At 34.8% G+C, this 16,730-nt stretch overlaps 1 protein-coding gene and 1 long non-coding RNA gene across 11 annotated transcripts in view; one reads left to right on the top strand and one right to left on the bottom strand.

The window, feature by feature from the left end:
* Positions 1–3,334, top strand: part of LOC136029236 (uncharacterized) — a 47,519-nt gene extending 44,185 nt beyond the window's left edge. The window contains exon 3 of the long non-coding RNA XR_010617998.1: positions 2,427–3,334. This is a non-coding gene — a long non-coding RNA (uncharacterized LOC136029236). The remainder of the gene's footprint in view (positions 1–2,426) is intronic.
* Positions 1–16,730, bottom strand: part of LOC136029234 (connectin-like) — an 82,976-nt gene that overhangs the window by 13,153 nt on the left and 53,093 nt on the right. For 5 of the 10 annotated variants that reach the window (XM_065707457.1, XM_065707461.1, XM_065707456.1 and 2 more), the window contains one exon: positions 15,409–15,524. The exons of 2 other annotated variants lie outside the window; for them this stretch is intronic. The gene's annotated coding sequence lies outside the window, so the exon portion shown is untranslated. Of the gene's footprint in view, positions 1–14,426; positions 14,589–14,815; positions 15,107–15,408; positions 15,525–16,730 lie in introns of those variants that run through there. 3 more of the 10 variants (XM_065707460.1, XM_065707464.1, XM_065707465.1) reach the window with 3 other exon arrangements.

Raw genomic sequence — 16,730 nt, 5'->3', positions numbered from 1 at the left:
ATGCATTTTCCTGGTATACCATACAACTAACAAGGTTAAGACATTCTCTAAAGCTCTCGTATGAACAGAATCAAACGCTTGCTCATAATCTATAAAGCTGAGACCAAAGGTCTCACCTTTATACCTTTTCCTTTCACCTTTGAGACCAAAGGCTACCCTTTCTAAAACCGCACTATTATCCTCTTATAACTTTGTCCACAGCATCTCTCAGTCTAAAAAGTATTATATTATTAAGTAATTTACAACCTACAGAGACCAGGCTAATCCCTCGATAATTAGCACATCCACCCTTATCACCTTTCTTATAAAGTGGTTTAATTAGGGTGTTCCTAAAATTAGTAGGTACTTCCCCTCTTTTAAAAATCATATTCATAATCTTCATTAACTTATTTCTAACCTCAGAGCCACCATATTTGAGAAACTCATTCACCAGACTATCAGCGCCTGGGGCCTTATTATTTTTTAATCCTTTTTTTACTGTTGCTAACTCTTCCTCACGAAACAAATCTTCCTTCACATCCAAAGTATCACAAACTTTTTCATTTTCCTCAATATCTTCTCCTGCAACTGTATCTCGGTTTAGCACATTCTCAAAGTGTTCTGCCCATCTCTCTTTGACTCTTTCCTCATTACTAATTTTGGCCCCGTTCCTCTCTTTAACTGGGACAAGTCCGGATTGACTACCCCCTTTCAATTCATTAACATGCCAGTAGAATATTTTACTATTATGCCTTCTAGCTGCATCTTCCAGATCCTCGGCAATTTTATCCATGGCTTCCACTTCACACCTCCTTCGTTCATATTTTAATGTTTTCTCCACTTTCTTTACAGTCCTTTCGTTTAACATGATCTCTCGCTCAGATGATTCTTGTACAAGCCCCTTCTACTCTCCATTAAAAATGAAGCTTTTCACTAATATTCTTAGCTGCGTTCCTAATTTTCTTCTTTAAGTCACCATCAGCAACTTCACAAATTATTTTCCTAAAACTATTGCATCCATCTTCTAAAATGTCAAATTTTAAAAATCTCCAATTTAGTATTCTACCATTCCTGGAAATTTTCTCTAAAGTCCACATCCTGGATCCTACCAACATTATAAATTCCCGGGAGGTAGTTACCCTTCTGAAATTTCAGCTTTGAATTAACTCTAGACACTACTAAAAGGTGACCTTTAGTTTTAACATCAACAACAGCACTCCTACATACCCTAGTATCTTGTATTGATCCTGCCAGTCTTCAGTTTACAATAACATAATCAGCCATCACGTAAATACCGTGAAATAATACCACATAGCTTTTTTGGGTATCAGCATAAAATTCCAATTCTTCTGATGCATCAATATTCGACAAGGTCCGTTTTTTTTAAAGTTTTGCTTACTGTTGGGCCGAGTCGCTCCTTCTAAGTTTGTTCCCACGAATTGCTTGATCAAGCAACAAGTCCACTTACTACGATACAAAAAAAATGCGAAAGCACTAGGTTTGCCCCAAAACAATAAGCCAAATTGTGGAATTCTAAGGATCACCGTCCACATTTTTAGAAAAAACCTTCAATTGAGGTTTTCTACCCTTGCAATATTTTTGGCAAGAATCTTGACAATTATTTTTAGTTTATAGGTATTTTTATTTTTATTTTATATTTTTTTTTTTTATAGATTCATCGACTAGAATCCAAAATTTCAGAGACCTATTTCTGTTCACGGCGGTTTACAAAAAAAAATTCAAACAAAAACGTTCAGAACCAAAATGCAGCCAGGCCAGGAGGGTGGTTCCCCCCCCCACCTTGATGGCCAACTCATTCGTAAAAATGTAAGTAAAAACCGCTGATATTTAAACTGAGCTCAGGCCAGAAGGGGAGAAGCAGTAGTTTTCAGTGAATCCACCAATTCATATATGATGATCAGATATCATGGATAATGTCATCGTAATTACATCATTTATGACAACAGTAAGAGGAAATAGGATATTTTGCCATGAATAGAGAACGATCACCAAATTGACTCTAAACGTAGAAAAGGCTAACATTTGGCTCTCGTTATACCTCTGAACTTGCTGCAGACTTGACAACCGTAAATGAACGAAGAGATAATTCACAATTATTCTTTGGTCAGACAAAATGGTGACAGCTGTAAGGAATACCTGCCAGCTAGCTGTCATGTTTTTTTTATATTATTTATGGTTTAGACGGTATTGGCCATTAGAAATTTGGGTGAAAAAATGGATCTATTTAATACTCATGTTTATAATTGGGCCCAATTACATGTCTTGCTATATATTCTTAGAGGTCTGTTGATACTAGTGTTTGCAAAACGTTTCTGCAAAAACAAACAAATTACAATGATAAACTCACACAAAGTAAAAAAGGAATGAAAGTCAGAGTTGTAATACATCTATAGTAAAGATAAGTCTTCAATATTTTTTTTTTTCAGAGCCACTTCATATGGAAGGGGTGATCATAGAAACTTCGGAAGGGACTCCTTAGATTGTTAATTGAAAGTACTAGTGAAAGTCGAAAGAATCGAGGACGAAAAAGAAAGAGTCGAAAGTGATTGTAGGGCAGCCAGATCCCCTCGCACATCCTTTTTTGCTACCCTACCCCCAAGATATCTGATCAAACTTTTGAGATAGCTATTTTATCCATAATAATCTAAAGGTCCAATGGCTATCCCTCCAGCGAAGTAATGAGCCTTGCGAATGCTGCAACATTTCTGCTCGTATTAAGGTTTAATATGGCTCTCTACCTTTCGTTGAAAAACATATTTTTTTGAATTTTTTTGTCTTAATATTCAAAAAGACGCAAAACAATAAGCTATCAAGGCAGATTATAATTATTTTTATCGCATTTTACCATAGTTATGTATTTGGTTATGCATAGTTGTTCTAAACTTGCCACTTATAGTGCATAAATATACTGTAAATTGAATAGTAGTTTGATACTACGAAACAGCGCTTAAGCTTATAGCACTCCAGTCCTGATTCAAGAGCTTTGTTATAATTGTTATTGATTAAATGTGTTTTTTTACCATAGATATTGTTAGATACGTGTTGGTGAATTAAATGTGCTGATATTGATACAGGAACTTAAAGATCTTGATCGACTGATCCAAAGAAGTACTCAAGCACTCAAAGTTGCAGCACTTCGGAATAAAGCGCTATTTCTACCATAGCAGGTGTGCTGTATTATCTGAAGATAGAAGATTATTTTCAATTTGCGAGACTGGCAAAAAAACAGCTGTACCATAGCTGAAGTTTCCCGTGTAATTTATAAAAAGAGTCATAAAAGACACAGTATGAATGTTTTATATGTTTCTACTCATCAAGGAACGATTCTCAATTAGACACTGGAATTTGTTAGTAGAGCTTGAGATTGAACATTCTATAGATTTTCAAATGTCCATATTTTCAGTCCGTGAATTGTAAGGTCGTATTCACGATTTCTTTCGGGGAGGCGGGTATTTTTGTCAGGGGGGGGGGGGACAAAAGAACTTTGAAAAATGCATTACAATTTTGTTTATATGGATTTTTCTTACTTTTCTTTAGTCCGACAAAAATGTCGGGGGAGGGGTGAGAGGAGGGGGGCTCAAACCCGTAATTTTCCTAGATACGGCCTTGGTGAATTGGTACTAATTTGTTCCGCTTATGCATACTTCGACAAAATATTGACTGTAAAAACTGATTAAATATCGTTATTAATCATATTGAGTTAAAGATATTGCCATACTTATCCCTTCAGAGGTAGTATTTGCATTCAAAGCAAACTCATGATGGTCTGCTCTACTTTGGTCCTTTCACTGATTTCTAATACGTATTTGATCGGGTACATGGTCTCTTGGGGCTTCTCAGCTCACACCCTCATAAGGTGTGGGCTTCTAAATTGTAGGATTTCACCCAGTCTATAGTTTTCACAAAGCCAATCTATTACGTTGCTTTGACCAGTAGCTTACACCCCCTACCCCTCTAAAAAGAAAAACTCATATGCAGGTGCCTGTCATTTATAGCGAACTAAAATCACTTGAAGGACTTAGTGAAGAAATACATGTTAATACTATGTTAACGATTGACCTACATAAAACCGAGCTTCAAAATTTCAAAATATTCCTTGAAAAGATGGTAGCCTTAAACCTCACAAGAATTCTTAGAAAACGGGAATAGCGCGCTTTGTATTTTTTACCAAAGAATTCTAACCAAAAATTTTATGTTGACCAATAATAACAAACGATTCTAGAAACATCCGTCTTAATTTGGTTAATTTTCCTTAGTCTGGGTCGACACCTGAGTTTACTCAGAATGTGGCTAAAAAACTTTTTCAAGAAGTTCCAAATTGTATGAGATAAGACCTTTAAATTCTAAGATGGAATCGCAAGAAACTCAGCAGATTTAACGTCCAAAATAGAGACAGTGTAAAAACCCCTCATGAAAACTTAAGACCCAATTCTTAGTTTGCTATGTATGTGCGTTTGGTAAAGTTGCTGCTTTCACGATCATCTGGCAAGGGATGATGTGAAAAAAACCATACACTGAAGGGATGATGTGAAAAAAAACATACACTATGTCACTTTTTATGCATTTTTTATTGTCAAGTAAATGGTAGGAGCGTAGGATGACAGGTTTTGAGCAGAACAAGATTGTATGCCAGTCCCAAGCGTTAAATAACCATCGGGTTTTTGACACTAAATTGAACAGCTGTGCTGAAATGGGGGTTTCTGCACAAAACGAAAATCACCGGGAATGTCACTCCCCATCCTTTTTCTTTGTCCGGGGCTAGAATTTTCCGAAGAAAAGGGGCAAGAATGAAGAAAACTTCATTTATGCACCATTTTAAAGAAATTTTGTTCATTTTGACAAAGGTTTTGGGAATCTTGAAGAGAAGTGGGAGCTACGAGCCCAGTAACTCTCTTACTAAATTTAGCGGTACTTATAATTTATCCTGACCACATACAAAAAGTGGAGTTAGGTAAATCAAAATGAAATATACCAAAGTATGATGAAAATATAACACTTTAGAAATAACATTATGGAAAATAAAACAGAGAATTATGGAAAGCCGGCGGACCAGAACGCATTATATCAAATGCCAAACCTAACCTATCCAACTCTGTATATTAGATATTTAATTAAAATGTACTTTTACAGTAGTTCATCTCACTGAGACTAAGCTAATTATCTCCGAATGCAGACAGAGAAACCGGTTTTACTAAGATCAGGAACTTGAGAGTGGTCTGGATAACTGACAAGTGCCAATTTAGCATCTAAATCTAATACACAAAAGAAATTTTGCATCTCGATAACAATTCAGGCTATTTGAAGAGTAAAAAAAAAAGTTGGGTTTGGTTCAGTCGGTACATTTTAATGAAGCTTAATAATGATGACTTAACTCAGGGATATTCATTTGAGATTTTTATATTACCCAAAGTCTTCCAAAGTTCATAAGGACAATAGGTCAAAATAAAATAGCATTGATTTAAATGATTTTCCGCACCTTTTCCCAGTTCCACAAAAGAAACCGGAGTCTACTCTCAAATTGCTTTTCTTGGTTTCGATTTTAGTAGGACGAGAAACGAGAAAACCCGATCAAGGACTCAGATAAATAAGGGTTGGAAATAAACAAAAAAGGTGTATTATAGTAACTAAACTCTTTGTTCATGATTTTACAGTCGAATAGTGGAAGAATTTAAGGGACTAACAAAGGCTTCCAAATAATACTTAAAGAATAAAAGGAGAAATCTTTTATCATCTATTATTCACAACAAAGCTGAGGTCACATGAAATATGAGAAAATACTGAACGGAAAAAGAAGCCTTAATTACCTGGACGAAATTGTAAATTGTGATTAAAGTCTAATTTATTCGTTGATTAAGTTGGCCTATTGCATTTTAGATGCAATACTTGAAGCCTTTCAACAAGCTTTGACGCCCTATATGTAAAGGTAAGAACGCATAAAATATATTTTATGAGCCACTGGCAACATTATTACTTTTATTAAATCGTACTTTCACTAGGTTTTCCTTTTCGAAAAATGAAGTATGTGTATGGTCAATTATGCATGGTTGTTTGTGCATGTTTATTTGATCATTTGTAATGAATTTGTCCACATCTGACAGGAAAACATATGTTATGGGGCAACCCATCAGACTGGTTTTAGGTCTCTAAGCTAGAAGGCCCCTTTTTTGAGCTTCAAAAACCCCCAGATAAAAAATCTCCCATGTGTCAATTCAAGATAATCGAGGCAGAGATATCTGTTTACCTCTGAAGTCATTTCTAATTTTTTTTATAGGGGCATATATTATATATATATATATATATATATATATATATATATATATATATATATATATATATATATATATATATATATATATATAAATAATATATATATATATATATATATATATATATATATATATATATATATATATATATATATATATATATATATATATTATATTATATATATATATATTATATATATATATATATATATATATATATATATATATATATATATATATATATATATATATATATATATATATATATATAGAAATATATATATATATATATATATATATATATATATATATAGAAATATATATATATATTTATTTTTGGATACTATTTATTTAACAGCGTTCGACGGGTAAGTTAATACTCCTAACGTGATTTTACAAATCCAATTTAAAAATATCATTGTTATCTTATACGTGCGAAAAACTTTCCACGGGAGGATTGTCGGGAGAATTATTGTGCGGGGATTCTTTTCTGCGGAAAATTCTAGTGGGGAGATAGAAATTTTCCAAGGGGATTTTCCACGAATGAGGAGTTTTCCACGGAAATGTTTTACGCAGGGCGTATTTTCTCGAGGAAAAATTGTCAGCGGGAGGATTTTTCAAATACTTTTAAATTTGAAAATACAACCTTTGTTATTTTGACGGGGGAATTTTCTGCAGGAAGGAACTTTCCAGGAGGAATGTTCCGGATTGAGGGAGGGGGAGCGGTATTTTCCTCGGATTTTCTTTCTTTTGAGATCGCAGCAACGCACAACGGGTAAGCTAGTTCATAACACATGAGAGCATACTTAATGAAAATGTCATGTTTGACATTTAATTTTCTGGCAATTTGATCACCTTGGCAATGATGTTTCGTAAACTACCTGTACTCCAAGTTTTGGCACTATATACATATATATATATATATATATATATATATATATATATATATATATATATATATATATATATATATATATATATATATATATATAAATGCATGTAAATGTCATCTTAAAAATAATCCACCTCAGGTGACAAGGTCTTAAAGTGTCTCAAAACTATAGTATAAGTCAGTCATCAAACTCCATTTTGGGGTCTGTTTTGAAGCGATGATTATTTTCACTACTCCAAAAAGTCATTTTGGATGCTTATTCATCGCCGCATATACCAAAATAAGTACTATGCAATTTGGTTTTCCCAGCATATTGCGAAAAATGTATTGTTTTCAAATAGAAATCATATTAATTAAGTTGTCCCTTTTCAGCAAAGGGACAGATATTTTCCTTATGGCCACGCACTTTGACGTACTTTATAAAACAAGTTGCTACGAGTGGCACAATTTTATTTACCATGTAGTGGGGTTGGTCACGAATAGTATGACTTTTATCACAACTATGTTAGGGGAGCAAGGCAAAGGAGTGGTGGCCCCCTCCCCAAAAAATAAATTGAAGCGAGACATCTATACACATACACAAAAACATATAAAAATCTGTTTTGGACTTTTTGACCGCCTCAAACGCATTCCTACCAAAACATTTGAATACCATTGTATGCATGCGTTGAGAATCTCAGTGACAAATCATAACATCAAAAAAGGAATGGTTTGAATCCCTAAATGAGTTTCCAAAGAAGATCACCAGTCATAAATATTAGATTTATATAAATGACCAAATAGGCTAGGATTTATGGGAGTCACTTTCGTTTTTTCTGACGCCGAAGATTTCAACAGTATAGCTTTGTAACCATTTTTTTTTCGATGGCTCAACATCCTTTGGTATCGGAGGAGGTAGAATTGAGTTCTAAAACCTATGAATGAGAGAAAAAACACCAACATATAAATCTGTTGTGTCGGTTTTTAGCGATTACTGCATCGACACACTGGAGTTGAATTGAATCCTACATTTAAAGTCAGCTCACATCCCGACTAGCTTAGGATTAGGTCTTCCAGTTCCAGCTTCTGCATTAGGAAAAAAAAAATCCTCCACGACGATGTTTCGACTTTTAAGCGCTTCAGAACAAAGGTCTTCCAGGGACAGTCTGGACAACGCAAAATCAAACAGTTCGTGGTAACAAACTGTAAGTAGGGAGCGAATCCGACTAATGCTAACGGAAAGTCTAAAAAAGGGAATTTGAAAAAATTAATGTATCAAAAAAATTAGCTTTACGCGCTGATTCCAAATATATAAAATTCATTAAGTAAATAGTTACCCGTCCAAAGCTACCGGTCAGAGAATAGTTACCTGATTTTCAAAAAGGGGGAAATACCCCAAAAAAGGCATATGCGTTTAAAAAAATTATACCACGGGAAAGTGGTGTTTTCTGCCGTATAGTGGGACCAAACCACGATTTGCCCCAGAAGGATCAAGTTTCTATCGATTGAAAACTCAAATATATACTCTGGTGAATATAATTTTGCTCTTGTAAAAAAAAAAGTTCAAGTTATTTTCAATACAGCTTATTTTTTTCTTAAAACCCCCGTTTTACATAAACAAGGTTTATTAGTTTGGCACTATTTTTTATAATTAGAAATATTTAATGAGAAGGAATAAACTGTCTCTATAATATCTAAACCAACAGGAAAGTAGACGGCGGATGGAATGGCAGCATAAGATCGAAGGAGAAAAAAATATGAAAGTCGAGCTAAACAAGTAGCTGACAAAAAGATGCACTACGAGAAAAACAAGGACGCTGTCAAATTGATTGTAAAAAACAAACACAAACAAGATGGAAAGGCGACAGCTCTAGATAAAGTTTAAGTTTCAAATACTAACGACGTGGAGTGTTGGGCTTCTAAAGTCATACCTGCTTCAGCAAGAGTTAAAAGCAAGTACGAAAACGATGAGACTTGTCGACTGAGTCAACATCACGCCACAGGAACACCTTAGACAGCCATTTATTTTTTTCAAATGCATTCGATCACTTTCATCACTTGTTATTACATACAAGGAATTAATTATCAAAGAAATGTGTTGATCCTCATGAAATTTCTACGCTACCGATGTAGGACACATCCAATCAATGTAAAAGCATTGATCTATACAATTTAACAGCTAGTAGGGGGGGCATGGGGACAGTATCCCCCATTATATCTCGGAGAGGCCTAAGCATGGTTTGGAAAACGATCAGAAATCAAATTAAAACCTCACTCTTTAGGCTAAAGTATGACTTTCATTCTCGATTATTAAAAACGACTGCTCGAACATACCCTTACACTATAAAGCCCAGTAGAACTTAAGCGTAAAGGACACGGGGTTTAGAAGCGGTATCCATTAGACCATGAGATTTTATATTGGTTTAAACAAAACTCTTTATCCCATATCAACGGCCCTTGTGCTTAAAAGAACGTGTTTGAAAGGCCCTTGTGTTGTGTTAGCTCTTAAGGAATTGAGACAAAAGGCCGAACTTTTGTGCATGGCCGTATCCAGGGAGTTAAATGTTTTTTCCGAATCGTAAAAACGTAGCAAAAATAAATGTAAATAAATTTTTGATGCGTTTTCAAGTTTCTTTGTAAAAAAAACGAAGAAAATTTTATTTTGTAAAACACCCCCCGAAAAGAATAATCCTGGATACCACCCTGCTTTAGCGTAAAGAGCTGAGTTTCAGAGGGGAGCAGTCCCCCTCATACACGGAATAATTTCTGTTAGTTTTAATTTTCAATATTTCCCCTTTATTTGTTTTTAACAAGTCGTTTTCAACAATCCTTCCATGCCATCTCGAAGATACATCCCGAAGCTGTAAAAAAACGAAAAGTCACAACATTAAGTGTACAATTCTTTCCAAAAGAAAAACCGAATAACGCTTTAAAAATGAAATTTCCAACAAATTATCTGACTCCCTTATGCGACTGAATAAATTCAAAACAGAAAATTTGACTCAGATTGTTTTGAGAAAAATAAATTTTGATTTCTTTGTGAGACAACAAATATGGCCCCAATACCTTAGCGCTCGTTTTAAAAATAACTTTTAAGCTTCAGCCTAAAAAACCGAGCGGAAACTTTAACCGTATCACCAGCTTCACCAGATTCAAAACTTAATGTCCCTTTAAAATAGCATCAGAGAAATAAACTTGAAAGTTATTTCGAATACTTCCTCTATTGTTTCAAATCCAAAATTATTATTTCCCATTTTACGGTTAAACTGGTAAAAGAATATTTTGGATTGCTTACAGTCTTTTGTTGCGGCTAATATTCTCCAAATTTAGGCAAGAAATTTTTAAGTAGAAAATTAAATGACGGGTAGTTGAAGTTTGAATAACCTAAATTCGTTCTGGAAGACAGCATCTTTACGATGCAAATCCTCAGCTTGAATAGACTTATTACTTATCATTGTCATCAGCATTTGTGCTTAGTTAATATTATTAACTTACAAAGAGAAACTTAAAAAAATCTATGAACCGCTGTCTCAGCTTAGTTTTCCATTTACACAGAAAATTCTTGTCTTTATTATAGTCCATTTAATTAATAAAAAAAGGGGAGGGGGGAATAATAATTTTGGACAACTTGAGACAATGTTATTAAATCGCTTGTGGCTATTGAAATTATACTTATTTTTATGCTTATGTTTTTAAGATAGTTTTAATTGTATACTGAAAGTTACTGATATGACAGCTGGCGTAAGACTATGAAAAGCGTTATAGATTAGTTTTTGTCAGGCTACGTACCAACTTTTGATTATTTAGTCTTTAATATAGTCCATTTAATTAATAGAAAAAGAGGGGGGAAATAACAGCTTCGGACAAGAGTGCCATTATCCTACACTTGAGGCAATGTTATTAATAGAGGTTTCACGCTTATGTTATCTTGCAAAGCAAATTTTATTCGTAATATAGGCAGTACAAAGGTAGTATAATATAGGCGTAATATAGGCAGTACAAATACAGTCGAGTTATATATTGAATTAAAAAAAACAAAAAAAAAACAGTTTTTTTAACTGAAAGTAAGGAGCGACATTAAAACTTAAAACGAACTGAAATTACTTCGTATATGAAAGGGGCTGCTTCTTCATCAACGCCCCGCTCTTTACGCTAAAGTTTGACTCTTTCAACTCTTCTTTTTAAAACAGTAAAAAATTTAGCGTAAAGAGCGGGGCGTTGATGAGGAAGCAGCCCCTTTCATATACGAAGTAATTTCTGTTCGTTTTAAGTTTTAATGTCGCTCCTTACTTTCAGTTTAAAAAACTTGTTTTTTTTTAATTTCTAAACGTTTTTGTATCAATGCACGTTTTGATTTTGGCTCTTGGCAGAGGAATAATTAAAATGAAATTTGCATTTTTTTTTTTTATAATGCTAGTAAATCCTGCGCTCCCTTCATGGAAATTTTCTTCCCCCATGACAAATTTCTCAATGGAAAGTTCCCCCAGCATATCCCCCTCTTCTCAACCCCCTGCCCCTAACCAAAAAATCCTCCTGAAAACGCCTGTACACTTCCAATAACCATTACTATATGTAAGCACTGGTCAACGTTTGCAACTTGTAGCCCCTCCCACGGGGACTGTGGGGGAGTAAGTCATCCCCAAAGACATAGTTATAAGGTTTTTTGAGTACGCTGAATAAAATGGCTATCTCAGAATTTGATCCGTCGACTTTGGGAAAATAATTAGCGTGGGAGGGGACCTAGGTGCCCTCCAATTTTTTTGGTCACTTAAAAAGGACACTAGAACTTTTCATTTCCGTTAGAATTAGCCCTCTCGCAACATTCTAGGACAACTGGATCGATACGATCACCCCTGGGGAAAAAAAAACGAATAAACACGCATCCGTGATCTACCTTCTGGCAAAAAATACAAAATTCCGCATTTTTGTAGATAGGAGTTTGAAACTTCTACAGTAGGGTTCTCTGATACGCTGAATCTGATGGTGTGATTTTCGTTAAGATTATATAACTTTTAGGGGGTGTTTTCCCCTATTTTCTGAAATAACGCAAATTTTCTCAGGCTCGTAACTTGGGTAAGACTAAACATGATGAAACTTATATATTTAAAATCAACATTGAAATGCGATTCTTTTGATGTAGCTATTGGTATCAAAATTCCATTTTTTAGAGTTTTGATTACTATTGAGCCGGGTCGCTCCTTACTACAGTTCGTTACCACAAACTGTTTGATTTTACACTACGTAAGTTGATGTTCATTATGCGAAAGTCAACTTAGCAGCAACAAAATGGAATTTTTGGATGGGCAATTAAAAAATTTTGAAATAAATTAATAAACATTTCCTAGAAAACCTTTCATGTTGTCTTTTCGTCATAATCCATCCCACTGTAATAACTATAATAAAATCATCAGACGTTGGAATTATATTCCGCATTCTTAAATTTTTAATAGTTTGTTTATAGTGATTGTAAGGATTTGACACGATGATCGTGTAAAGGTATTGTTTGAGTGAGAAAGGCTATGTTTACCGTAACATAACTTAACCACTTATCACAGAAAATTATGTATTTAGTGGGATAACCATTTAAAATATGAAAACTCATTGACCTGGAAACAAACACAAGACAAAACTAGACTTTCTCATTTGTTTTATTTTATTTTTTTTTTTTTTTACTAATTTTGAATGCTACAGTAAAAAATGTGCTTCGTTTGGATCATTTTTACATTAAAAAAAAGGATTTACGTCTAAATTTTTCACAGAACTTGGAACCCAAAAAGAGTCTCCTTCGGCTCTCCCATTTCATAAAGCACTCCTTGAAAAAAAACTAGAGTCAAAATCGGCCTCATCAACTTTTCCATGGAGAGTGAAGTTTCCGGAGGTGAACTTTAAAGGGTAAATTTTTTTAGAGGAAATTGCCAGAATTCCTGTGCGATTTTTTTTTTTATTTGTCTTATTTTCTCTTTGGCGATTCGATTTTACAAATGGAGATTTTCCGAAGGAATTATCCGAGGAAAATTATCTCGGGGATTTTCCCGTGGAGGGAAGGGGGGTTCCACTAGAGAAATTTTCCATGGAGGAAATTTTCCGCTGAGGGAATTTCCTTGGGGGGGGATTTTCAGCATGATTTGAAAAACGATCAAAAAAAAAAACAAATCTTTTTGTAATGAAAGTAGGCTTAAAAGAATTTGCCACGCTTAATTCTCCACAGGACATTTTCCGAGAGAATTTACAGTGAGGATGGAATAGTATTGGAGAAATTTTCATGGGGGGGGGATCTAACACGGAGCAATTTTTCTTGCGGAGATTTTCCATGGGGGAGGGAGGCAGATTTTCCGGCAGTATTTGAAAGACGATCAGAAACGAAAAAAAAGTTGTTTTTCAACTGAAAGCAAGGAGCAACATTAAGATTTAGGTAAAATTCTAGTTGATTGACTTTTGGCTATCTCGGAAAGGGGTTAGACTAGGAAAATGAAACTTCCAGGGATGAGTCTAAAGGCTAAAGTATGTCCCGGGGTGGTATTTTGAGTGTGAAACATACCCGGGAAGGTATGTACCCATCTCCACTCCTTCTCCCTCTAGAGGGCCCTGACCTTTCATGACCTTTAAAAATATGTGTGTTATAAAACTGAAAACTTGCAAAATAGATCTTCTGCTTGAATGAAGTACAACAAATAGTTTTCAGCTTCACAACTTTGCTCAATCCCAATTTATAAGGTTTAAAGATATGCAAATACATTTGCTAAATTTTGAAAAAAAACCTGTCATGTAGGCAAATTTCAGGACCCTCTAGAGGGAGAAGGAGTGGAAGTGGGTACTTCAAAATACCTTCCCGGGACATGCTTTAGTCTTTAGACCCATCCCTAAAAGTTTCATTTTCCTAACCTAAGTCCTTTCCAAGATAGCCAAAAGTCAATCAACTAGAATTTTACCAAAACTTGAAACGAACAGATATTACCCTCTAAATAAGGGAGGATGGTCCCTCTTCAATATCTCACCCTTTACGCTTCAGTTTGACCGTTTGTTCCAGTTCTTTAAAAACAACTCCTGAGACACAAGGGTCTTTTAATTAGAATAAAAAGTGTTTTTTCTAAAGCACTTAAAAACTTCAGCGTGAAGAGCGAGGTATTGAGGAGCTCTCCCCTTCCCCTTATGTACGGAATAATTGCTGTTCATTTTAATGTTGCTCCTTACTTCTAGTGGAAAAAGCTTGATTTTTATTTATTTAATAGCTTATAGGATGTGAACAACCATGAATTTGGCCACAATTTTTCGTTCCTATCTTTTCAAACCTGCTTTAGCTAGTATATCCAAAAGTGTATCGTCTCTTATGAATCCTAAATCACACTGATCCAGCAATCTAATTGACTAACTTATTCACATTCTTCCGCTGATAAGATATGTTAAGGTCCTTTTCAGCGAAGAGGCGTTCTGCCTGTTTCCAGAGAGTGACTAAGCGTAAACACTTGCCGGCAAAATGGATAAGCCTCTTTCAACTCCTATCCTCAAAGTAATTGATTTTTAGAAACGGGCCAGGTTTTTCCTCGCCACAGGTGACTGCCAATGAGTGTCAGCCTATCCAACTTACAAAAAAAAAAAAAAAAAAAAAAAAAAAAAACAAGGAAAACTTTCTAAATGCCAAAAAAAAAAACAAATGCCTTAACCCCATTTGAGCGCTTACCATTGTAGTGGAAGAGATCTATCACCGAAAGGATACTCTCAGGACAAAATTCAGCAGTGTGGTAGCATCATCCCCGACCAGAGACACAATCTGGGGAGGGCCAATGAAGTCATGACCTCCAAGAGTCCCTAAATTCAGCTTATTTGTAATCGGTGGTTGTTTATGGTTTAAAAAATGTGCTATATTTTTGGCATACAATTAGTGACTTTTCGCAGCCTCATGTAAAGTGATGTGCCTCCCCCAAAAAAGAATAAAATGCCGTTTCCATCTTTGACCAAACTTCCCACGTAACTAGAAAAAAAAAATATATTATTACTCATAAGTGAAATTGACGGCTTAGTGATAATATATGTGACAATAACCAAGTTCACTCGTAAGTGTTGAATTCAGTATTTAACCAACAATAATAACGTATTTTTTTCTACTTGTTTTGCTTTTTTCAGATTGCAAACTAGAACGGTGGAAAATTTATTGGACAATTAAGACAAAATCCTTATAATCTAAAGAGCAATAGGTTAGAAAGCTATATTCGCAAGCTATAAAGGGGCAATTTGCTGATTACTGCTTATAGAAGAAAAAAAAAGAGTACATACGCTTGCTGGCGAAACAGAAAGGCCACTTTCAAATCATGCACTCAAAGTAATTGCTTTTTAGACACGGACCTTGCCTTTTCCTCACCACAGGTTACTGCCAATAAAGGCCAGTTTATCTAAAATGAAAAAAAAAATTATGGAAACTTTCTAAATGCAAAAAAAAACGCGGCGAAGAAATGGTTAAGCCCCATTTGACCCCCTCCCATTGTAGTAAAGGAAATCGGTCACTGAACGAGTACTCTCAGGACAGGATGCAGGAATGTTACAGCATTGTCTTCAACCAGGGACACTCTTTGGGTCAGGAACAGTGGACTCATGGCCTCTAAGTGGCTACAAACTCGGCTTACTTGTAATTGGTGGTCATTTATAGTGTAGAAAAACAGAGAAATATTTTTTTTTGCATTGATGGCATAACTTGTCTCTCTGCAACTCCTCCGGAAAAAGATTGACCTTTGCGTCCCTCAAAAAAGGGCGAAATTTTGTCTCTGTCTCTAATCAGAAGACCTCCCATACAGTTCGAAAAAAAAAATTCAATCATAAGTGAAATTTCCCCGTTATATTTAATTTATGTGTGACAACATCAAAGTTCACTGGTAAATGTTCAATTCAGTAGTTAGCCTTCAAATTAAGACGATATATGAATGTCCGTTTTCTTTCTTCTTTTTCTTCATTTTAGTGCAAACTGGAAACGATTGACAAATTTATAGCAAATTATGTCAATAATTCTGAGCAAGGCATAAGTCTGCCTTATAATTATAAGAGTTAGAAATCTATATCGATATAAGGGGATTATTTGCTCATTAAAACTCGTAGAAGAAAAATATAGAAACAGAAAGAAAATTCTAACGAGCAAAACTTTCAGCCGATGGAACGACATGGCAATAGAAAAAAATCGGCAAGAAACTCCGCCAAACAGACTTCATTGCTAAATTCAACGGCTTTAGAAAAGGCAGGTTACTCCTTGCTCTAAGGTTTAGTGCGACTTTTCGATGACAAAACGCTGTTATTTATTTTGACAGGGAATTTAGGAAGCATTGAAATTAAGGACTTCTATAGCTATTTTGAATTTATACAAACAACTTTTAAAGAAATATATTCCTGTCGAAGAAGTGTAATTTTTAGAAGGATAGGGAGTTTTTTGGCATTTGTTGCATGCCCCTCTTATCCAGATTAAATAAAGTCGTTTTTTTCAACTGAAAGTAAGGAGCAACATTAAAACTTAAAAACGGAAAGAAATTATCACGTATATGAGGAGGTTCGCCCCCTCATCAATACCTCGCTCTTTACACTAAAGTTCAAATTTGTTCTAATTCTTTATGAAT

Source organism: Artemia franciscana, chromosome 7, assembly GCF_032884065.1.
Source record: "Artemia franciscana chromosome 7, ASM3288406v1, whole genome shotgun sequence".
Lineage (NCBI taxonomy): Eukaryota > Metazoa > Arthropoda > Branchiopoda > Anostraca > Artemiidae > Artemia > Artemia franciscana.
Note: the sequence above shows the minus strand (reverse complement) of the source record. Positions and strands in the feature narration are given on the sequence as shown.